The following is a 24652-nucleotide window of genomic DNA, read 5'->3' as shown; positions in this document are numbered from 1 at the left end:
AAGTGCCCAGGAAGATCAATGATATAATCGGGTTTATGTTGTCAGGTGGCCACTTCAGACAGAATTCTTAATGCTTGTGTTAATAGGAAAAGTTATCTTAGCCGGATGATCCTTATTTAGAGGTATTGATTTCAAAGCGTTTGACTGCACCACAGTCCTTAGTAGTTGTGATGGTGCCACATATCCTTAACGTTCCATCAAATGTTTCCACGTGTTTTCTTCAAGCTAAAAAGAAACTCCATTTTTAGTTGTTCAAAAACAAGCTGTCCACAAGTTGCTGTATGATCTTCTTCTCCTCCTGTACGGGATCTGGCGGCGGTTGGGGGGAAGGGTTCCGACTGGCCTTGTCCGGCGAGCCGGGTCTGCTCGTCTGCGTAGCTGCGTCAGTCACAACAGCCGCCCTCCCACCATTTTTACACGGATCCTCCGGTAAAAACTCGTCTATAACCGACAACATGCTGGTGGAAGAGTTTCTGGATTTAGCAGGAGGTTTGTTGTAGTCTTTGTGAGTCTTTTTTGTGGTGTGTTTTGAGGTGGGTTGAACGACTTGCCATTGGATGATGCCGCAGTCCATCCCGCCGGTGGAGATCAACCAATCATCGCCGTGTAAAAATGACACTGATGTCACGTGACTGCCATGTCCCGGATATACGTGCCCAGGAGCCTGAAAAAAACGTATAGAACAACAAAGATTTTCTAGAAGCAAATGGACGTATAAGAATAGCAACAAACTTAATAACAAGAAAATTTTTTGACATTTCTTGACAAAGTTTCGATAAAGCTTATTACATCATCCGCCAACTTGAATATCAGTTGAAGACATGAAGGCCGGGGTATATATTGTTTTGTGTTGTATTTATCAGTGCACAGGAGAGCTAAATATAACAGTTTTTCACACAAACTTTACTTCAAACGTGATAGTTCTTAACGTACAGAACTATCAAACTCTTAAACGAGTCTATGGCCAACTCCTTGTACTACACTTGAATAGCATATACATTGTATTCTGCAGAGTGCATAAGCCAATTGACCGGTTACAGATACATCATATAGTATTAAGACTATCCTCACCTGGAACTTGCTGCAGGGGAATCTGAAGAGGTTGACCTTGCCGTATGTATCTGCTGAGGCCAGCAGTGCGCGGGACCCTGACGCGGCGCAGGACAGGATGTCATGTCCGTCCGCCCCCTGCTGCCACATGCCGAACACGTGGAACCCGAACACACACGTCTGGTAAACAAACAAACAAACAAATAAACAAATGAATAAACAAAAAACAACAGCCGTCCGAGCGCGCAGGACAGGATGTCGTGTCCGTCCGCCCCCTGCTGCCACATGCCTAACACGTGGAACCCGAACACACACGTCTAGTAAACAAACAAACAAATTAATAAATAAACAAAAACAACAGTCATGTGTGTCTGCTGAGGCCAGCAGTGCCCGGGACCCTGAAGCCGCGCAGGACAGGATGTCGTGTCCGTCCGCTCCCTGCTGCCACATGCCGAACACATGGAACCCGAACACACACGTCTGGCAAACACACAAACAGACGGACAGACAAAACAGCCATGAATACCTTTTATCAGGTGGGCACATCAGTTAGACTGGGTAACAAAGTGTACATAAAAATACAAATCAGAGACGAGTTGATGACCGTTTGTCACCTCCTTAGGGAAATACTGACGAACCTCCGAAACTTTGGCTGGCTAAAGAGTACCGACTTCTTTTTAATCTGATTTCCAAAAAAGAAATACAACATTGCCAACATTTTCTAGCAGAAATGATATTGAATGAAAAAAAGGAACGAAGAATAACTCAGATAAAAATCCTGCTTTTTTCAGCACACTTCAATATTTTGTTGTCGAAAAGGGTTGCATAAATATCGACAGTCATAATTTGAGTTGAGCCATGTTTCACCTGAGTGTTCCACGTGACGTCACGCATTGCTGATTTGAACTGGAGCTGACTCCTAGCAGCTACGTCCCAGTACAGCAGTTCGTAGTCCCCGGATGTACTCTGCATGTAGCGTCCATCAGTCGAGAAGTCTAGATGCGTCACGAAACTGGAGTGCCCGCTCAATCTGCAAGGTGGCGTTGTAATCAGTAAAGTTCATTTCACAAGGAAGATAGGCATGTAAAGGGAGTTTTCAATGCATATATGTGCCCTGATGAGAAACATCAAACATACATCATTTGATGAGCAACATATTATTAACAAAACTGCAACAAAGGGAAAGTAATGCATGTATCATTAAGAACGATGAATAAAAGAATGACAGTGTAAAGCTTAGTTTAATAAGTACTGTATTTCACAATAATCTAGAACTGAGCTTTTACTGACACTAAAGATAATGTTTGCTACAAATCAAACCAAAATGACTTTGTCAAATCAGAAATAAATACTGAAGTCTTACTGTGAAATTAAGTCAAGAAAGCTAAAATAATAGCACGAACTCAAAATTCTATACCTGGTTGTTTTCTTGTAGCTTTTCCCATGGTTTTCCACGGTGTACAGGTAGATGTGGTTGTCGTGGGACCCCACCGCTAGGATAGCGCCGTCTGGCGAGAATCGCAGGCAGTCCAGCTGCTTGTTGTCTTCGCCAGCCTGATGATCTTCGATGACAGCAGCAGAAGAAGCGTCCATGCAATACCACCTGAAAACACATACAGAACAACTATCATAAACAATAGCTGACACGTATTGCAACTCAAATGTAAAATACAACTCAAGTCGTCAAAACAGCGATTTTCCCTCACTTTTCCATCTTTTATAATCAAATGACAAAATTGCCAACGTAGCTAAAGGGTATCAATGATGGCTAGCTTAAAACTAACTTTGGGCCATCACAAACCATGCATAGCATTGAAAGGTATACATCCGAGTCCTGGCGATCGCATCGTAGGATTTTCTAGGTCTCGTTCACAAGGCTTGTGAAAGTTGATGCTCATGACAACTGATGAGGCATCAGAAATATCGAATACCGTATGGCAAAATTGGAACCATAAAAGAGGCAACAAAATATTAAGATCTATAAATGATTTCGAAAGAAGAACATGATAATGTGACCATCAAGTAAGATCAACAGGTTTTATAACTTAGCAAATGATACCATAGTTGTTCACGTACCTTCCAACAGATGTACCAATAAGAAGGATGTCTTCAGAAGGGTGAAACTGGGCTGACTGCGCCGCAAACTATTTTGTAGAATGATACAAATAAATCAACTGTTTTATCAATGAGTACGTGATAGAACATGGCAGATCTTTGAATTCAGAAAGAAAAACTCATAATCCTATTTTTAACGATAACTGGCCACTTCTAGGCACTGAACTAAGTTGAAGAGTTAAGGGGTTAACCGTGTACAGTCAGCACACAAATGATTTTAGTCTTATCAACGAAATGCATATTCTTTTGGAGAAAAAGCTTACCTTGAGACATGTCCTCCATACTGGTCGGTGTGTTTTACTCTCCCACAGCACGACAAGTCCGCTGTAGTCACACGTCACGAACTGGGGTTTCCTGGGGTGAGCTGCAAGGCCCCACAACTCATCTGCATGGCCCTGTCGAATATAGATTAAGAAAAGATTCTAAAAAATCATCTTTAGACATTCATCTCAATATTTCAGCTACAAAGATTTGGTTTTCGTTGTAATATAAATTATAAATTTTAGAAAACGTTCGTTGACTGTGCACTGATTGGATACCTTAAATTAAAACAATCCTTAAATAAAAGTGCTATACTATCTTCTGCTCAAACATTTTCACTGTGCGTACCAGTAGGAGGTCCTATTCCCATTTGTCTAAACAATAATTTCAATATAAAGCACTATCCCGAATTGGACACCTTTTGAATTTCACAAGGTGCTAAAAAGTGCGTACCTCAATGGAGAAAATACATTACGCGTACTTGAGCTATTAAGGTACTACTGTAGTTAAAAATCACTTACTTCAGCTATGGCTTCTACCTTCTCCAGGTCCAAGGTCCAATGGCAGAGCGCGTTAGAAAGAGTGCCGAGAAACAGGCCGCTCCCAGAGAACATCTGGCATTTGTCTGCGGGGCAGATGGACCTCACACCACCAAGTGATTTGTCCAACTAGGGCAAAAAGAGAAAGTTTGTCAACCATACTCAGTACAGAATGGACAGAGATGCTAAGTGTCGTCCTCCTAAAGATACCAATCTTTAGTTAGAATTGACAACATGACCCACTAAATATTATTAAACGTATATGACTTCTTCCCAATTTTCTCTGCTTTCAAATTGCCGTTTGCCTAATCTTTACAGTCCATGTATCAGTACTCTCCAAGCAGACGTTCAGTTGGGCGGACATATAGAAAACATAACAAATCCGAACAGAAACGACAAAACAGATCAAAACCCAGTCAGGGCTGAACCTCTGCTTGGAGAATAATCTATAGGGGGCAAAATGGAGCAAGACGTTTCAAATGTGATGTTTATGAACCAAAATTCACAAGAAAAAGGTCACAATATAAGACAAAAGTACTTCCTTACCTTACACTCCCGCAGTGGCCTGGTGTAAGACCTGTCCCACACCACCACACGTCTGTCCTTCCCGCCTCCCGTTACCATGGTACCCTCCGACGTCACACATTACCCCTTACCTTACATTCCCGCAGTGGCCTGGTGTAAGACCTGTCCCACACCACCACACGTCTGTCCTTCCCGCCTCCCGTCACCATGGTACCCTCTGACGTCACACATTGTCCCTTACCTTGCATTCCCGCAGTGGCCTGGTGTAAGACCTGTCCCACACCACCACACGTCTGTCCTTCCCCCTCCCGTCACACATTACCCCTTACCTTACATTCCCGCAGTGGCCTTGTATAAGACCTGTCCCACACCACCACACGTCTGTCCTTCCCCCCTCCCGTCACCAGGGTACCGTCTGACGTCACGCGCAGCGCCATGATCCCGCCTTTATGGGCACCCGGGTTGGCATGGCTGATTCTGTTACACCCTGCGGAAACAAAATAATGACAATGATAACTTCATTGTGTAACACCTGTACATCATCATCATCGGTCGACTGTGGAACAGGTTCCTTCAGTTGTTGGCCAGTTTCGTTTGGTTTCCCAAGAGCTTCCATACAAGCTACGCCAAATAGAAATTACATACTCAATCAACTGGGTAAAATTTGGAAACTGTCAGACGTTTCAGGTAGCATCCACTATCTTTCGTACACTACTTGTACAAGCTGTAACGACGACTTCTATTCTTAAACAATGACACTATCAAACTAATTCACAAGACCCTAATGTAGCATGAGACTATAGACTTCTATATAAAAGGCTATGATTTGGATGTTTTTTAACACCGCCTATCATACGTTACTTTGAATTTAGATTTTGACCTCTCACCTTTCTTCCAGACTAAAATGCTTCCCTTAGAATCGCCGGTGATGACGTCACCATTGTCGCCGAAGTCCAAGCAATGAACGAACTTGGCTTGATGTTCCTTCAAAACAAAAGAACGAATAAATGGATTAATGAATACATCATTATTTTCCTTATTTAGTTTTCAACAATAAGACATACGGATGATAGTACATATTGTTTACCGTTTTTTTGAAAAACAGGCTTTGTGAAAAATTGCTCGGACTTATTCGCGAATATGCTAAATGAGATGATATGCATACATCAATTTGGATTAACCAGAAAAATAAAACAACACAACAAAACACAACCAATAACAATAACAACTTTCTTGACTAGTTCCATTTGGTGCAGTTAACTTTAATCCTCCGATAAACAACTTCCAAGATCAGAAATCGAATCTGCGACATGCCAAATTCTGAAGGAGCACTCGCAATCAGTGAATCTTTAAGCAAAGTAGAAATTTACCGCAAACAGTCCCTTCTTCATGGTTAAGAAAGCCTTGCTGGTAGATCCGGCAGTTATTTTCTTGATTGTCCAGAAGCCGAGGTGGTTCTTTCCAGCCGTGACCATCAAGTCGCTGTCCATGGGGTGGAACGCAGCGGTCTCCAACAAGTCTCGCGTGGCCTGTGTATCAAACATTTTGACCAGTTAAAAGACAGTCTTATAGAAACACACGTATGCAGACAGCATCGTTGAATTAAATTAAGCGAAATCCTTAAGTGTCCCCAGAAAAACATTTTAGTCATTTTTGCATTACTTAGAATTATTTAACATGCAGATGATGATCTCTCTGCCTCCTTTTATTTTTTTTTGTATATGGTTTGATTCAATCTTTATTATTTAAACAATCATTTGGGGCTTGTGTTAACTTTGGAATACACTGCATGATTATCTCAAACCCTTAGGCTATCGCTAACAGATAAAAGTTACTGGAAGGTACTAACCACCGCCTCACAGAGTAAGTCTCCATTTTTCCAGTCCCAGACTGTCATGATCTTTCCGGGCGACTCATCAACCACCAGAACTCGACCACCTCCATCCTATGGGAAGCATATGTATGTATAGTTGAGCTTAAGCTTTGGTAGAATAGATCTCATTTTGATTTTGAGCGCAGATTTTAGACGTGCTCTCGCGAAAGCATAGCGTAGCAAGAACGTTCGTGAGCTTGCACGAAAACGAGGACGTAGTGGGTTCATGTGGGACTTTTCTATCTATCAGTAGAGACGCCATAAACTTTTTGCAACTGCTAATTGAGTCATGTGTTCTATTTACATGAAGTGACGTCGCATAAATGGTGGATTGTTCATTCATTGACATAGACGGGTGCTATTTTGTGGCTCCTATTTTCTCATTGTGTTGAAAACTGAAGTTCAAAACTGCTTCAGACAGTTTCACAAGGCGGAGAAATGAGCATAGTCAATCTAGGTATAAGGGTAAAACTGAAAAAAAGTTGCCCCAATTAACCACCTGCTGTTGTGTCCTGTACACCATTGTATGTCGGAATGTGCGAAGTGGATGTGAGAGTGTTTCCATGGCCTAGGGTCCATCTCAGAGGAGGCTGTGGTGACATTTCCTTGGAGGCATGTTGAGCTGGCCTAAGAAACAGTCTGGCATCCTAATTAGAATGTGCGGTGTAACAGGTTTTATGTCCGGCAACATGAGAAGTCACGTGAAATGACATTGACAAGTCATCCGTGGAGCTAGCGAAAACAACAATGATGGCGTCAGAAGAAGTCACGGCAACGTCCACAACGTCTGCTGCAAGTCTCGAATCTGCAGGTGACTGGGCAGAATGTGTGGTATGACAGGTTTTATTTGCCCGTCAACATGCAAAGTCACGTGAAATGACAAGTCATCCGTGGAGCTAGCAAAAACAACAAAATGGCGTCAGAAGAAGTCACGGCAACTTCGACAGCGTCTGCCGCAAATGCCGAATCTGCAGGTGACTGGGCAGAATGTGTGGTATGACAGGTTTTATTTGCCCGTCAACATGCGAAAGTCACGTGGAATGACAAGTCATCCGTGGAGCTAGCGAAAACAACAATGATGGCGTCAGAAGAAGTCACGGCAACTTCGACAGCGTCTGCTGCAAATGCCGAATCTGTGGGGGACTGCGTCCGTCTGAGCGTCAGCGGGACGCTGTTCGAGACCACCCGGACCACCCTGGCCCGGCTCAATAGCCAGTTCCTGGACAGACTGCTCGCCGAGGACTCGGGTTTCTCTGCGCCGGCTGACGGAGTCTACAGGATAGATCGGGACCCGGAGGTGTTCAGGGTTCTACTGAATTACGCCAGGTAGGTCTGACGAAAAACAAACAATTGCGCGTTTGAACAGTTTCCTGGATGATTTTCTTCTAGGACCATCTTTGACAAATGAAAGTCTTTGGTATGGAATCTTATCATGATATCAGCTTACGAAATGCTACACATGTACGAACTCTTGTACCGTTGAAATGCAGGTACAGCTACAGAGAACCCCTCCCCATGTTGGTTCTACGTGGGCTACGTAGGGACTGTGTTACTATCTATATATATATACATAATCTTTAAAAATTAGTAGTCATTTTTGGCCATGAGGTTATTCTTTGCTGCAGGGTTGTCGTTTGTGAGTTTGTTGAGAAGGCAATAAACACACAAACTGTGATAACATGTATAATTCATAACAAATTCCAATAATTTCTTAGAAGGAAAGAATAGAAATTTCATGCTTAACGTACTTGGCAGTTGGCACAATAAAGGACTAGCGGCTAGCCTGATTTGAGCCCCTAGCTATTGCATTCGGACGTGCAGTTGATTTTATCTTTTGTTGTAAATAACCCACAGGAACGGCCGTTTGCTCCTGCCACCACAAGTGACGACCGATATGATGCTGGCTGATGCAGAGTTCTATCTGCTCCGACAGGGGGCGCTGGAAGCGTTGGAGGGGCTGAGCAAAGGGACAGCAGGTTTGGCTCGAGGACGGGGTAGAAGACACCCCAAATTGCCAGCTGAAGTTCTCGTGCAACACGTCGATAGACAGCACCACAATGCACTTATTTTTCATAAGCAGAATCATCATGCGATATGGACAACAAAATGCCCTGTTGACTCTTGCCAGGCGAAACTGTTTGATGAGAAGCCGGAAGAGTTCAGTCGGTTTTGCATTTCGTGCCGTCGCACCATTGAGGTAACACAAAAGGTTCGAGAATTCGGGAGCACAAATGTAGTCATAGAGTGTGTCATCTGTGCCTGAGATGTCCTGATTGTCAGGAAATCATCTGTCTCCCATAAGAAACATCTCTCATGTTCAATAACATGACAAACGCTTCGTTCACCTGTATGGTGTGTTTGTGTGTTTGTGTGGGGGGTAGTGAGGGATGTAACGTGTACCTTATTATCTCCATGAAAAATGGAGATATTGTTTTTGGCGTGTCTGTGTGTGTGTGTGTGTGTGTGTGTGTGTGTGTTTGTGTTTCCGGACTCTTGTAGTCAGCATAACTCAAGAACCTCTTGATGGATTACAATGATATTTGGTATGTGGGCGGGTGTTGTGAAGCCGAAGGTCAGGGTCGATTTTGGGCCCCCTGGTATGTGACCTTGGTACTGCAGCAGAACTTCAATTTTTGTATCTTTTGACCTGGACGTGCTGTGGTCTTGATTTTTGGGTGGGAGATAGCTTGTGATGTAATTAAGAAGTGGTGTAGGTTTGGGCCCCCTAGCAGCTTGCTCTGGAACTGCAGGGGCGTTATTGTGAAAATCTTCTAAGGAGTATAACTGAACAAAGGAACAACGGATTTCCATGATATTTAGTATGCAGGTAGCTTAGACAGAGATATACACAATGAAGTGTAAATTATGCTAATTGGGACTTAATTTGCATAGATAATGAGGGAAATCTATATTTGCTGTGTTTTCCATTATAAGACTCAAATACATGTAACATGTGTACTTTATGGAAAGTGGAGCATCAACAGATACCAATTATGCAAATAAATTCCTGATTTGCATAATTAATGCAAAAACACCGAAATTCATCAAATTTGAAAATTATAGGACTGTCAATATTGCAACATGTTTAAGTAAGATAAAGGTGTTTATGATAAAGCATATATTATGTGAATGTGTAAGTCATTTGCATAAAATAGACTTGTTCATGGAGATATGAGGTCGCGGAACTCTTGTTCAAAATGTTTCAAAGCATCGATACTATGATAGTCCAACATGTGATGGCTTTTACCTGAAGAGAACAATAGGGTATCAGCTAAAATGAGTCTAGAAGATCAAATAGCATTATGGAAGCTGTTGTAAATGCAGTTTTGAAAGAAATCATGATCTATCTAGCCACATGTAACTCACATTATTGGTAAAATCACAAATTAAATAGTTCTGCTAATGAAAGAATACTCACGGAAACTGAAAAAGAGACTGCGCAAACTCCGAATTGCAGTTTGCCTCCGCCAATCACAGCCAAGGTTTGCAAAGTCTTGGAGTCCCACACTCTAACATGAGGCTAATGTTGAGAGAAAAATTTGATTTCAAAAATCACAAACAAACCTGTTACTATCGTATCCAGATGTGTGTAAAAAGATTGTTAGATTGTTTTAGTCACATTTTTGTCTCATCTTCGTGGCATTTCCAGTAAATTGCGGCTTGCTTGATTTTTGCGATTTTACTGTTATGAATTCTATGTAGTATTCTTTCAGAAGTTTCTGTTAACATATAAAAGGTGGAATAGCTAAGTAGATCAAGCAAAACCTTAATTCTCCCACAACATGTTTCCAACCAATGGCAATGCGTCGATGAAGGTTAGGCAGCTATGTAATAACTTTAAGATACGTCAAAAGACAGTTACTCAAGCGACTACATAAAATTCCAGCCAATGATATAGTATCTTACCTTGTACCAGTTGGGGTCAGGGGTTTCATAAAAGCCGTCAAACTTTTCGTATACAGCAATCTGGTGTAAAGACGGGAAAACAGGTCAATTTTAGTCTCTATCGTAAATTAGAGCGAGGCGTCACAGTAAGAGGCGTCACAGTAAGCGAGGAAATTTTTCAGGGCGTAACGTTATTCACGCCAAACAAATGAGGTTGTGTATGTGTGTAACATGATTTTTACTAGGCAGTGCTAAAAACATTTCAGGTTGCTTCCATTCGACTCTCTCCTTTACTTTTGAGAAGTGAGTTAGAGAAGGGAAAGAAAGAGAAAGTAATTTCAGTCATGAAATGTGCCAAACAAACCACTCTAGACTGAGACTGCCATTTACTCATAGTTCTTTCACAAGCACAGTCAGTTCTGATCGGGAATTATGTAGAAACTTCACCTGTTCTCTCCGGTTGACCCCCATGACCTGTCCACTCGTCACCAGGACTCCCGCGGGATGAACTGCCAAACTGGAGCGTGACAACAACAGCAACAGACTGACCATTACAGAGAGCTTAAAAGGTTCCGCCCCTGGGTCGTGGCAAAAAATTATAGTCTAAGAGTGATAAAACAGTCTGGGTCTATTCTATGTCCAGTGCGTGGGAGCAGAACAGAAGCTAGATTAACAAGACACAACCCAGGATAATGATGTTGTTTGATATTTAAAAATCTATCTCAGGACAATGGTTGCTTGTAGGACACAAACTGAATGATCACATATCATTAAGTTTTCACAATCCACATTGATATTTTTATCTTCAACTGAAATGGTTATGGTAAAAACGTTAGGTATAAGAAGCTTGTCTTTAGTATCTAAGACAGATATGTAGAAGCTCAAAGAATGGGTAGTTATTTGCCAATGATGCTGTTATTACTGTTGTTATGAACATTACTTATGTTTACGTTGCAGCTCATTTCTGTTTCCACCTTTTAACTTATCAGTTTGAATCCGTGGCTTATGCTTATTTTTCCCGTTCTTTGTTTTTTATCTTGTTTGTATTATGTGTTTTGTATCATTTTGTGAAATGCATTTTTTTTTTAAAAGAAAGAAAAATGAATTGGTCTTTGATGTTACCATTGTATACTTGAGTTGTGTCCCAGGTAGTGCCTCTGCGTGCCTGCTCTAGGGTCGTACAGCACCACGACTGACGCGATGTTATACACGATCTCTCCGCTGGCCAGCTCGTGGAGATTATCGGCACAGTCACGGCCACGGTAACCGTAGCTGGACCAACGTCAAGTTCTTAGACGACAACAATTTTGCATAGTAAGACCATATATTCTTACAAACCAACGGGCCCGGGCCCGCTACAAAATAACTATATATCGTAATATATTGACTAAGATAGTTATCTTTAAAGTCTTGGTAGAATTCATTATGAATCAAAGTTGAACTGTATTTGCCAACACGAAAAGAGTGACGGGGGGCGCCATAAACTTTCTACAACTGGTGATCTGCAGATCACCGAGTGGCTTGTTCTGACTGCATAATGTGACGTCACCGAATTGGTGGGTTGCTCATTCCTTGACAAAGACTGCTCAGTCCATTCCTTGGGGGGGGGGGGGGGGGGGTGCCAATTACAGTTCAACTTTCATACAATACTCTAAGTAATTTGTAAAAAAATATCACAACAGTCAGCATGTTTATGATTATGGTTTACCGTACGGTAGTTCCTTCGTATATTCATTAATCAGTGCAATGAAATATCCAAACGTCTCGGTATCCAACGTGTCACTGATAACATTCAATGCGAAGCAATCACTCATATTAAGACACTACATCGAATCATCCTGGATCCGTTAAAGATTAAAGATAATTATCATCCCATAGATTATGATGGAATAAAGGTATGAATAAAGAACGGTTTAAAGAGCTTAAGCGATGACTAGACATGATGATGAGGTAAGGGTGATTGACCTTTAAAAGAAGAACACAGAACGATTTGAATAGCTTAAGTGATGTCTAGTAATGCGGCCAGTGAAGGGTCATTGACCTAGTCAAAGAACTACACAGCACTAGTGCTTTCTGAAAGGTGAACAATCTACTAGTCAATAGGAAATATATCTTTGAACATTGTAATTCTATATTTCCAACTAATTATGTAAGTGGCTCTGTCTGTGTCTATCTATTTTGTTTCTTTGTTTGTTTCCTTTTTTGTTTGTGTTTGCCTGTATGAAAGGATACACCCATTCTGCACGTAGCATTTCTGTTGGCAGGGTCGACTCCTTTTTGGCGCCTTGGTCTGCCGAATCGGAGGGCGCGAACATGGTGATTGGTCGGCCTCGCAGGTACTGACGAAATACTCCATTTTGTCCTTGCGTGAAGAGAACAACATTCGCAAGTAGTTAGTAATTACTATAATCTATATCCACTTCCATTCAAGGATAAAACAAAGGTTTTCTTTGAATATATATAAAGAAGACCAGACTGAGTGAGAGTTTCTACACAGCTGTTCGGAAGCAAGACTAGTACGTTGATAAAGGTTAGCCATACAGGTAATGAGATACACAAATTACACTATACATAAGTTATTCAAGCAAAGAAAATATTATGTAAACGGTCAGACGTTTCAAATAGCATCAACATCCTGGATACTGGATACTATCTGAAACGTCGACCGTTCGCAAAATCTGTCCGGTTGTTTGAGTATCTTTTGTATTGTGTATTAACACATTTTTCAATCTACAAACTAATCGTATTCTCCAAGGTAATAGACCAGTATTAAAGGGGCATATTGTAGAATCTGGTGGGTAAAAACTACAAATAGTAAGAATTTGAAAGATCTACACTAAGATTCACATTTGTAACTTATTTGTTACTTATTTCCAACATATTCCCGTCATTTTGTCACATTTCCACCATTGATAAACGACGAAAAACGCAAAACGTGTAAAATCTGGTTCATCTACATATTAACTTGCGTCCCGCAAGTTAATATGCAAATAAGCCAGCATAGAACGCTACGAAAAATCCGAATCGACCGTTATGGTCAGAGTTCGAGCTTCACAGGAAAATCACCACAAGTAAACAAACTTCAGAACGTCGGGCGTTCGATCGCGTGTTCGGTGGTTCGTCGGAATGTTGGACAAGATGGCGGCCAATTTCAAGCGGCGGTGGGGATTGCGTATATAATTTTTTTCAAGACGTTCGCACGACACTACAAAGTCGCATCCGTACGTGATGAATATTGCTGTGCAGTGTAATAAGGTAGATTCAACTAATGATGTAGAAAAATAATCAAAAACAAAGAATTTCGTTTTATGCTCATGTCACAATATGCCCCTTTAAAGCTTTAGATAAACGCCTAAAAGCTGGCCTCAAAAGGTCAATGACCCGATATTTACAATTTTTGACAACCAACATATTAAGCACTGGTCTTGTTCATGCTTGGCTGATTAGGAACCTGTTTTTAGACAATTTGAAAAAAAAAAAAGTTTTGAATTTACTTGGGTAAGAAATTAAAGTAAAGGACAATGCCGCAAAAACGTGACCAGAAGAAGGATTGATATCACCCTCCTTTCATTATAATAATGTGCATTGTGGCATATTCAAGTTAAGTCAATGACCCATGTCTCTAACGTTTCGACACAAACACTAATCTTCTACATGCTTGACTGCGTCTGGAACCTGTTTTTCATAGACAATTTAGAAAAAGAGAGTTTTGAATCTAACGTTACATCGGTGAAGAAATGTACGTAAATCATTATGCCACTAAAATGTAGTCAGAAAAAGAACCGTTACTGATAATTATCAGTGTCCTCACATTGATTTCTAATAATGTTCAGTGTGGTTTTGCATGACATAAGTCAAACGTGCCAGAGATGTGTGCCCTATGATTATCCATTGTCCCGTGGGGCTTTGTCCTGGTGGTTGAGAATTCCTCGCAGCGTTACTGAATACACACGGGTGCTTATGACATTGTTTATATGTCTTCTTCTTATTGTAGTTCCGTGCGAAACTTCATTAAGTTGAAGCCTCTGGCACGGTGGGGGTTTGGGGTACTTTTGGAGAGGGTGGTCGCTGTGTTTTGTTTTGAGATGTTTTGGCTTGGGCCAAGTTGGTGTGTACCTCACTATACTACTACCTGTAGCGTCATGATAGCTACTACCTCACTACAACCTGGAACGTAATGATAATGAACTTATGAAATGTCGAACCTTAACACATCCAAACACCACAGCTGAACGGTATTTTAGATATAGTTATATCTCCCTTCTTACACCTTGAGGGCATATTCTCTCTACATATTTAGCATATGTATGTAAACGAAAGTTCAGAGCGAAAACAAGAAAGAGTTGTTTATGAATTATAGACATTTTGGACTACCATACCTCAGATTAATCGGTACTAGGTAAATGACTGTTGCAAAATCATACACTTGTTATGAAACAACATAAATCAAATATCGGGAGACATAAAAAACAAACATTTTTCTTACCTATTGGCTTGTCTGTGATCTCTTGCTTGCTGTACTCGACAGATGTCCCCGACATACGAAGTGTTGAGGTCGATTCCGAAACAAACCGTCTCTGCTTGGCTATTTCTGCAGTTTTGTCTCCTGTCAGGTTAAAGATTGGCAGAGATTGCCCCCTCAGTAACGGCTTTTTGGGCTTTGGCATTTGTTTCGTCTTTTCCTCCGTCTTTTCTAAAGCCAGGTTGAAAATTGGTACCGACTCAACTCTCAGTAGCGGTTTGGGCTTTGGTCTTTTCTTCAACTGCTGCGAATTCGTCGTATCTGTTCTCGAATCTTCATGATCAGCAGAACATTTGGCTATTTGCGGACGTTGTTGTTTATCCTTCACTGGCGTGCTGACTCCGTTCAGTTTGAACGCGGGCATAGATTGCCCCCTTATGAGAGGCTTAGGTTTCGGCTTTACCTTGTCCGGGTCATTCATGGTGAAAATCCCTCTCTTTTCTCCCTCGGCTGCTGCCTTTGACGAGTCGGTAATTTGATGTCAAGAACTCGGTCGTGTCATTGGTCGAGAGATTCGAGCTGCTTTTCCGTGGTTAGCCCCGACTGTACTGATCCGTTGAAACGATTTGTCAGTTATAAAAGGGACATGCGTGACATGCTTTTACCGGTCCAACCGGTACCTAGAGACAGCCATCGCTCACAAAATGTCCAGAAATTGAAGATTAGCGTAGAAAATGATTGCGGCAGAGGCTATTGATACAGTTGAATGACCCCTAAACGCTGGATGATACGGGATTTTGAGGCCACAAAAGACTGTTCCAGGTAAATAGGTCATTTTAGAAAACTTCTATGCGGGTATAGGCAGTCTCAGAAAGGTCTTTTCAGGAAACAAGTGAATTTTTGGAGGTTGATTTCATATGGAGCGAGTGTCTCAATCCTTCATAAGAAATAAACATACTTTTAAAAGTACGATGCTACGCATGGCTTGAAATCATTATCCGTCATATCTTGCTCAGCCCTTTGTCGTTGTTATTTGTTACAGTTGTTTGTCGACTTCTGTCACGATTAGTCTAGACTGTTGTAGAGCTACTATATCCACCCGTTGGCATAACGAACCAGTTTCGAAGGCAAGATAATGCGCAAAGAAATGTTCTACTTTTACTGAACAAGACCTAAAACAAATGATGCAAGGACATCATACCGGATAAGAGTCCAATATCACAGTCGAGACAATTTTATGAACTCCCAATCGGTTTTGCCGCTAAGCATCAAATACAAATATAAAAGGGACAGGGTCATTATACCTAAAATGTATTGAGAATTATAACGCTATGCAAGTTTTGATAACAGTGGTTATGACACAAAAAACTAACTTGTAGACAATAAATATTCTAAATTCCGAATACTTGCTTTATTTTCTCGAGTATGGAACGTAAGCATGGCGTAATATGCTTTTCCCTTCCTGTTTTTCTCCGATATTGCCATGCATAAATGCAGGTGATTAAGCATATCGTTCCTACCAAAGTAAGAAATATCCTGTCTCTTTAAGATTTGTATCTGCTACATAGCGACATGGCAGTTTACGAAATTGTCTCGACCTCGCGGCCTGTGAGATTGGAACCTCATCCAGTATGCTAGCTTTTATATTTTGTTTCAGACCCTGTTCAGTAAAAGTAGAAAATTCTTTTCGTCTAAAGCTTAGCTTAAACCTTGCCTGTGAAACTGTTGTGTTACGCCTACGGTTGAATATACTGTCTGAACAATACATACAGTAGTCGTCAAACAACGTGCCTGGTGCGGGACGTGTTTTTTTGCTGTGCAGAAACCTGACAAGTGGCATCATGTCGGGAGGGCAACAGCAGTCCCAGACTGGTGACACAAAAGGTAACACATTTTTTTCCAATATTAGTTTCACCCTGTATCTATCTTCAAGTTAGAACATATTATATAATGTTGACAGTTTAAAGCATATATTGGTAATAATATACGTCCAAAGCGGTGGAAGACGAAGCACATTTTATTTCCAATTGTCCAGTTTACCATGACGAAAGAACCGAATTGTTTAAACAAGTTACCACGAAATACCCCTACGTAACACATTCACGGATGGACAAAAAGCTACTTTTCTCTTATAATCGCAGAACCCGCAAATTCTAGAAAAAGTGGGACTTTTCGTCTTCCATTGTCTCCAAAAAAGACGTCAAACCCAGCTTGTTTAGATATAGCCAACAGTCGTATTTAGTATTAGTAGTCTATTGTTACAACAAAGTCAGTCACAGTTCACTGACACATGTATGTTTTCCCCCTATGTTTATACCATGTATTTGCAATTAGCCCACGGGCATGAACTTGCAACTTGCAATAAAACTATATACTTTTTATTCGAGATCATTTTTGTGTTTGCGGTGATTTGAAGTTCGCGGTAGTTATAGTCACACACCGCTACAGTATTGGACAAAATTGTGCGCGGTGGTTTTAAGTTCGCGGTTAAACGGTCGCTGTGAAAACCGCAACCGTGAACATTTCTGTATTTACAGTACATCATGTTGTTTTCTATGTGAATCTGATATAGTTTTCCCACAGACACCATGAATATGCAACAGTCCCAGACTGATTGGACGTACCTTGCCCACATGTCTGCTACAAAGCCCAACTCTCTCTACGTTCCAGGCGCAGGTAAACATTTTACAGAATCTTTCATGTCTTAACCCTTGTCCCGTTGGCGTGTTTTTATGCATTTTTGAAAATCTATTTGATTTCCTAATCAAGTCATTCGCCCTTTTTCTGCGCTGCTGCGGCATAGTTACTTCCGCATATGGTATGACGCCCTCAGTTGAAAAATACCCCCAACCCGTATATATACGGGACCCGCAAACAGGCACTGTATATGCCATCCATATATATGGGCGCAGCAGGACAACTTTAGAGAGGAGAAAATAAGGATAGCGATGCCTCATGTACATTCCAAGGACTACCTGCGACGTATGAAAAGAGCCTGGTAAAATTTAAAGAAAAAAATAGTTTCTCTGTACTTTATCTCTACCAATGCTAGCTTTACTTTAAACAACACAGCGTTTCATTGTCTAATACGTCTACTATTACCTGGTTGATAATCTCAACTTTCATAGTTCCAACGAATAATCTAAGACCGCCACACTTAAGATGATTTCTTCGTCACGTCAACGTCATCGATGTCTTTTCAAGTCTTGAACACCTGGATATCTGAAGGAGAATGAAGCCTCAGGAATATTCACTTGTATCATGTGACGGTCTTGGAATACCCGACGGATTTAGAATTAAGGGTTCACGTTGAAAAAGACGTAGAACCTTTGAAATACATAGATGCGGTCACATAGACAGAGGTCAAGTGAGGTCATGTACTCAGTGCACTTAGAACTAGAAGGGCAGAGTGCAATGCCCAGATATTTCATGTACTGTGATTGGTTAAGCCATCAAGGGCATTTTGCACCTGGCCTAGTATAAAAGCCAGAACACACTGTACTGTGCTCATTCGAGCCTTGATCTTTGAGAAAGCCACACACAAGCGAAACATGTCGGTGTGGGCTCGAATAAAGCTCTAAACGGGAACTATGCGCGGCTACCACTGTCTTTTCTGAAGATGTGGCGTGAGTGTGTAAGGTTGGTTTGAGGTTGTCCTTACCTATAGAACCTTTGAAATACATTTGTTTTCTAATGCGACAGTTTTTGGGTAGCCGACAGAATTATAAGAGATGACTATTGTTATACAGGTAAAAGCTATGATGCGACCTCTGACAAACAGACGAAATGCTGCAAAATACGCAAAAAGCTGTTGCAAACCGTCGGCCTTGTGTTCGACGTGACCATGGTCATACTGCTGGCGTATTTTGCAGGTCAGAATTTGAAATGTCTCGTTGCATACACCTTGTTATAGTTGATACTTGTAGAATTGTACATGTACGGAGATTTCGTTTCGCTTTTGCTGTATTGTTGCATAGTTATACATTGTACAACTTTTTATGTCATACCTGGGCCTGATACGGGTGTTCCGGACCGTGTGATAAATATAGAATACAACACGGGGTATTCCGTATCACCCGAGGTACCAGCCCGACCGCGGGTCGGATCGCCCGACGGCCGTAGGCCGGAGGGCGATCCGACCCGCGGGAGGGCTGGGACCGAGGGTGATGCGGAATACAACGTGTTGTATTTTATTTATGTCATACCTTGGTCATAACCACCCGAGAAAACACACATTTCAATGCGGAATGCGCCAGAAGTTGAGGGAGTTTTGTGTCCTCGAACAAGAAACTGTAGCAACATTGATTCCAATCTCCGAATCCGGTATTCGAATTTCCGACGGCCGCGCAACCGACGCGTTCGAAATGCGTTCGAAATATTCTATGGAAGCCTGTGTGATAACCCTCCCGAACCCTATGTGATCCGGATAGTTATCACACGGTCCGGAACACCCGTATCAGGCCCAGGCATGACATAATTTCCCGTATCACATAGGGTTCGGGAGTTGTATCACACGGGTTTCCATGGAATATTTCGAATGCATTTCGAGCGCGCCGGTTGCCCCGCCGTCGGAAATTCGAATACCGGATTCGGAGGTTAGAATCAATGTTGTTGCAGTTTTGTGTTCGAGGACACAAAACTCCCTCAACTTCTGGTGCATTCCGCATTGAAATGTGTGTTTTCTCGGGTGGGTGTGACCAAGGTATGACATAAATAAAATACAACACGTTGTATTCCGCATCACCCTCGGTCCCAGCCCTCCCGCGGGTCGGATCACGAACCGGCCTACGGGCGTCGGGCGATCCGACCCGCGGTTGGGCTGGTACCTCGGGTGATACGGAATACCCCGTGTTGTATTCTATATATACAGCACGTTGTATTCCGCATCACCCTCGGTCCCAGCCCTCCCGCGGGTCGGATAGCCTACCCGCGGTCGGGCTGGAGCTTCAGCTGATACGGAATACCCCGTGTTGTATTCTATATGTATTGACTTAGTCTTCTATTGAACCTCATTAAGTGTCTTCACTTCATTAACATATAACGTTATATTCAAAGTTTTGGTTCTCCCAGTTCTATCCTTTAGTCTCTGACGAAAGATAGCGGATGCTGTCTGAAACGTTTGACTGTTTCAAAATCCTATCCAGTTGCTTGAGTAACTGTTATTTGGCGTATCTTGTTACCTGGATGTCTAACTTTCATAAACCATCAACGTTGCAAAAGTTATATACAAATGTAATAATAATAATAATAATGGTTTATTGGTCAGAAATAACCCGTGCAATGGCAGCCAGTGCTGAATTGCTGCAGGGTTTACAATCACATACTTAGTAATACACAGCAGATACTCCACACTTGCACTATATGGAACTGTCCCAAGGGTCTGGCGGCTGCCATTCGGCGCCAGCAATTGCAACTGACCTCAAAACGACCTTCCCCCACCTAAGTCAGGTACCCATTCACACCTGGGTGGAGTGAGGAAAGTCGCGTAAAGTGCCTTTCCCAAGGGCGCAACATCGGGGCATAGCAGTGGTTTCGAACCCGAGACCTCTCGGTTCTGGGCGAAACACCCTACCGATTGCGCCACACGATGCCACGTGAAAGTCATTTGTTATTTACGTGTTTTTTTTTTTTCATTTTCAGCCAAAGTCACAACTCTTTCTGGAGATGTGTCAAAACTGTCGGAGGAAATGAACGAAGTAATCATCAAGATGGAAAGTAAGTAACACGCTGTAACACTATTGAAAGATTTATATATAATCCTTATATATCATTTGTGCTACGTTTGGTGTTCTGTAATCTTTGGTTGATATTGATTTTGTTATATTTATTTGCCAATGATACTGTTATGATTACTTTTATGGATATGACTTATAGCTCATTTCTGTTCCACCTTTACTTATTGTTTTGGATCCATGGCTTATGTTATATTCCTGTACTTTGTTTTTCTCTTGTTTGCTATTATGTGTTGTTCATTTTGTGAAATGCAATAAAAAAAAGAAATTAGAAAAAAGGTTTTGTGTTTAGATCCTAAGTTATAGTACTTCTTTACCAATGTCCAGTGGTAAATGAACTAGTTAATAAATTATGACTTCTATTGCTTGTAATATGGGGATAGGTGACAATGCATGGGTTACTGGGTCTGGACCCCCTGAAGGAGTTGAACCCGTGGGATCTGTTGGGCCCCGAGGGACGGAGGAACCTATTTGGCCGGCTGGACAAACAAGTTCAAGCCCTCCCAGGCATCCGAAAACATCCGACCGGCATGGATCGAATGAAGGTGAGACCTTGATATCATTCTCTTGCAAAGATGTCACATTGACGTTTTCAAAATAGTGATCAAAATAACATGTTTTGATGTATGGCATTTTTTAGATGTGAATATTCAGCTGTAGATGGCACTCGACATCAGTAACGCTGCCGGGGTGACTTCTATATTGCTTTGTTGCAATGAATGTAATTAGACATATGTACTGCATTAATTAATAACTCCGTCTTTAAATTTCACCAACCAGGAGATTGCCAGGTGAGAGACGGAACATCCTACCGCGGAACAGTCTCTGTGACCCGAACAGGTAAGATGTGCCAGCGCTGGGACAGTCAGACACCCCATGGACACAGCAGGACACCTGCTAATTACCCATCATCCGGACTGGAGCATGCGCAGAACTACTGCCGGAATCCTGACAACGCAACACGAATTTGGTGCTTCACCATGGATCCCATGAAGAGATGGGAGTGGTGTGACGTACCAGTATGTGGTAAGGTCTGATTGTGTGGTGTAATGAAAATATAAGATCGCAGGATAAAACTATATTCTTCCCCAAGTGGATTAAAGAAGGCATAATCTATGTGAAAGATCTATTCCCCAGGGAAAAATTCATCTCTATGAATGAGTACCCTACCCTTAGCCACCGACCCAATACTTTAATTGAGCAAATAAGCCTGTATCAAGCCCTACCCAGCATTTGGAAAACTCTTGTCAAAAATGAACTCTACTCAGATGACCGCCCAACGCATCTTGTTATCCCAACCCCACATCGGTTAAAACCTACAACAGATTTAAAAAAAGGCTGATAGTGTAATCTTTGATAATAGCTGAAGTCTGAACTATGTTAATGATCTCCTGTCATTTCGTTTACATCTTTCAGGGAGAATAACTGAACAAAGGAACGACTGATTTCAATAACTATTGGCATGCAGGTAGCTCAGACAGAGATGTACAAAAGAGAAAAAACCTTGATGTTTACTAACCATTATTGCTCTTTTCTACAAAAGGTTGGCTGGAAAGATCCCCTGATTGGCTGATTGAGGCCACACCAAACAACCGCTATCCTGGGTGTCACGGTCCCGACAAGGTTCTTGACGATAATTATACTACTTACTGGAACCCGATATCCGAACAAAGATCGTGGTACATCATCTTCGACTTTGCTGTAACTTACAACCTTTCCAAGATCGGCGTTAGCAATTACGGAGACACAAGCCACGACATTTCGACCTTCCATTTCCAAACATCGGTGCGTTCTTATGTTTATTTATTGTTTATTGTTTATTTATTGTTTATTTCATTTAGTGTTTACTTATTTATTTATTGTTTATTTTGCACACAAACAAACACCTAAAAGCAATAGATATGAACATGCAGGGGGGGGGGGGGCAGAAGCCTATATGTCATTTGAACATTGACAATATGAATGGTTCAAATCATACATTAGGAAACCTAAACAAAATTAACAAAAGAAGTAAGTTGAAATTATGTCATACATTATCTATATGAATCAAGAGTTAGTTACACATGAGAGTCTTTGCGTTTATAAGAGGAAATACAAAATTGAACTCATTTTTATGTTATTGAACATAATAAATGCGTTAAGCTACACATAATGAATGCTAAACATAATGTACACATTGCAGATAGATAAGTTGAAATTATACAATTATACAAACTATCTATATGAATTATTTTGTTATCAAATATCAAAGGAAAAGCGGAAAACCGAAACAAGGGAAACAAACAAGACTGGTGAAAGTGTTGCTGACCCGTACGACTGGGAAGACGTACTGATGGTGACAGATGTGGTCGCGCGAACTTGTAAGCTTCAGGAGGATTCTCAGCAACGGGTCGATTCTGGAAACTCAACATCACGAAAACACATGGGGCATGGCAGCCCTGGCTGCGTGAAGTGACCTTCTTTGGAGCCAGGGCACGTAGGTTGATATAAGACTAAGGGCCCTGTCACACTTGTGCGTATATTCAAGGGCGCATGAGCTCCGCAGTAACGTTGTTTTGGTTTGAATAGATTTTGCGGGGAGGAAGTAGTTTTCTACTTTGACCCACCGTTGATGACATTCTAATGATATCCTTCATACCTCTTCAGAACATGTGAATGATCCAGAGCCAGCTGCAGAAAGTCATCTGCCAAAGTGAAAGATACAACTTCAACCTAAAAGGTAAAAGATGTTATCACAACAATGCAGGAAAGTGTAATATAGGGCTATATGCTTCTTCTAGTTGGTGGGTTATGATCAAATGCAACGAAGCAATGAAGCTAAAGAATCTAGAAGTAGAATCACCACTTATGAATCATATAGAATGATGTTAGTATCTAATTTTCCATAAGCTACCTTGTACTCATTTCCTATTATCTACTCATTAATAAAATACCAACATGTGAAAGAAAAGTGCAAGGTAACTTAAGTACATAGATGGTTAAAGTACATCAATATATGACCACAAAGTAAATGGAATACATGAAACAGATAATACCAAATGATGGAAATAATGCAACATGGATACCAACGTTGTCTGATGATAAAAGTAGCATGTATCCAACAGTTATCATGTGGCAAGACATTCCATTATAGTTAAGGTGGAAGAAATTTCAATAGAGCTGAGCCACTACATGTAACACGCTCCTCCGCAGCGTCGATAAAAAAAGATCGTCAGCTTACCCCACCCAAATAGCGTTGGAAGCCTTTGTGTGACACGTGCAATACATAAACAGATCGCATGGAAGCGCTATTTGGTTGAACTGCGGATCCTGGGACCGAGACGAGGACTGACCGCGCACCAATTAGGGAACTGCTTGCGCAAAGTAACCTGGGTACGAGATAGTAGCTGATTCCTTTTTGGATTGTAGATGAAAACTCAAGAAATAAAAGTGAAAATGTGATGTATGGAAGATGATGTATCGATTGGTGGTTTTATCTAAAGAACAGATACTGAAGAACTATAATAGTAGAACTAAAAAATTGTGAAAAGTTGGCCAAATTGATTGGGGATTTGTTGTATAATGATTATCACAATTAGCAGATCTGAAAAAATGGAGAAATTTGACAAAAACTATATATCAAACAATAGATCGAACTCTTAAACTGTGACTTATAACTAATCAATAGAACTCTAGAAACGTTGATACAATTAAAAGAACTCTAGAAATATACATAGACATATAATCGTTAGAATTGTGAATAAATAAGACAACAAACCTTGATTGGTTGTAAAGTTAAACGACAATCGTATTTGAAGATTGATCAATTTGTTTTAATCAGAAATGGCTCAAGGTTGCAGACCACAGTATTGCGCCTGTAGGGATTTACATAGTTAAGGATCCCAAAGTGAGAAGCTTCGACGCTTGAAAATTTATAGAGAGATGCACAATTAAGGTGCCAGACTTTAATATGTTTGACTTCAAGGTTCAACCTACCAAATATATGCAAAATGAGGTTAAATTTGCCGTCTCGTTCTCTTTTAACGCCACTTTGATATGACCCCAGCGGAGGTCACCGTACTGCAGCCGACTCACAGTAGTCGAGCGTTATTCATATTCAGGCGCGAATCCAACCCGACCGAACAAACATCGTAATCAAACTCGAACAGTCTCACAACTGACATTACCTCTGCCATTCACCACAGTTTCAGCCTCGGTAACGTGCACAGAA

The 24652-nt window shown here is 41.3% G+C and overlaps 1 pseudogene; it reads right to left on the bottom strand.

Moving 5' to 3' along the window:
* Positions 1-15: 15 nt before the first annotated feature.
* Positions 16-15347, bottom strand: LOC136421479 (echinoderm microtubule-associated protein-like 2; annotated as a pseudogene).
* Positions 15348-24652: the final 9305 nt, after the last annotated feature.

The sequence above is a fragment of the Branchiostoma lanceolatum genome, chromosome 16, assembly GCF_035083965.1.
Source record: "Branchiostoma lanceolatum isolate klBraLanc5 chromosome 16, klBraLanc5.hap2, whole genome shotgun sequence".
Classification (NCBI taxonomy): domain Eukaryota; kingdom Metazoa; phylum Chordata; class Leptocardii; order Amphioxiformes; family Branchiostomatidae; genus Branchiostoma; species Branchiostoma lanceolatum.
The sequence above is the reverse complement of the archived record's forward strand: the minus strand, read 5'-3'. Positions and strand labels throughout refer to the sequence as shown.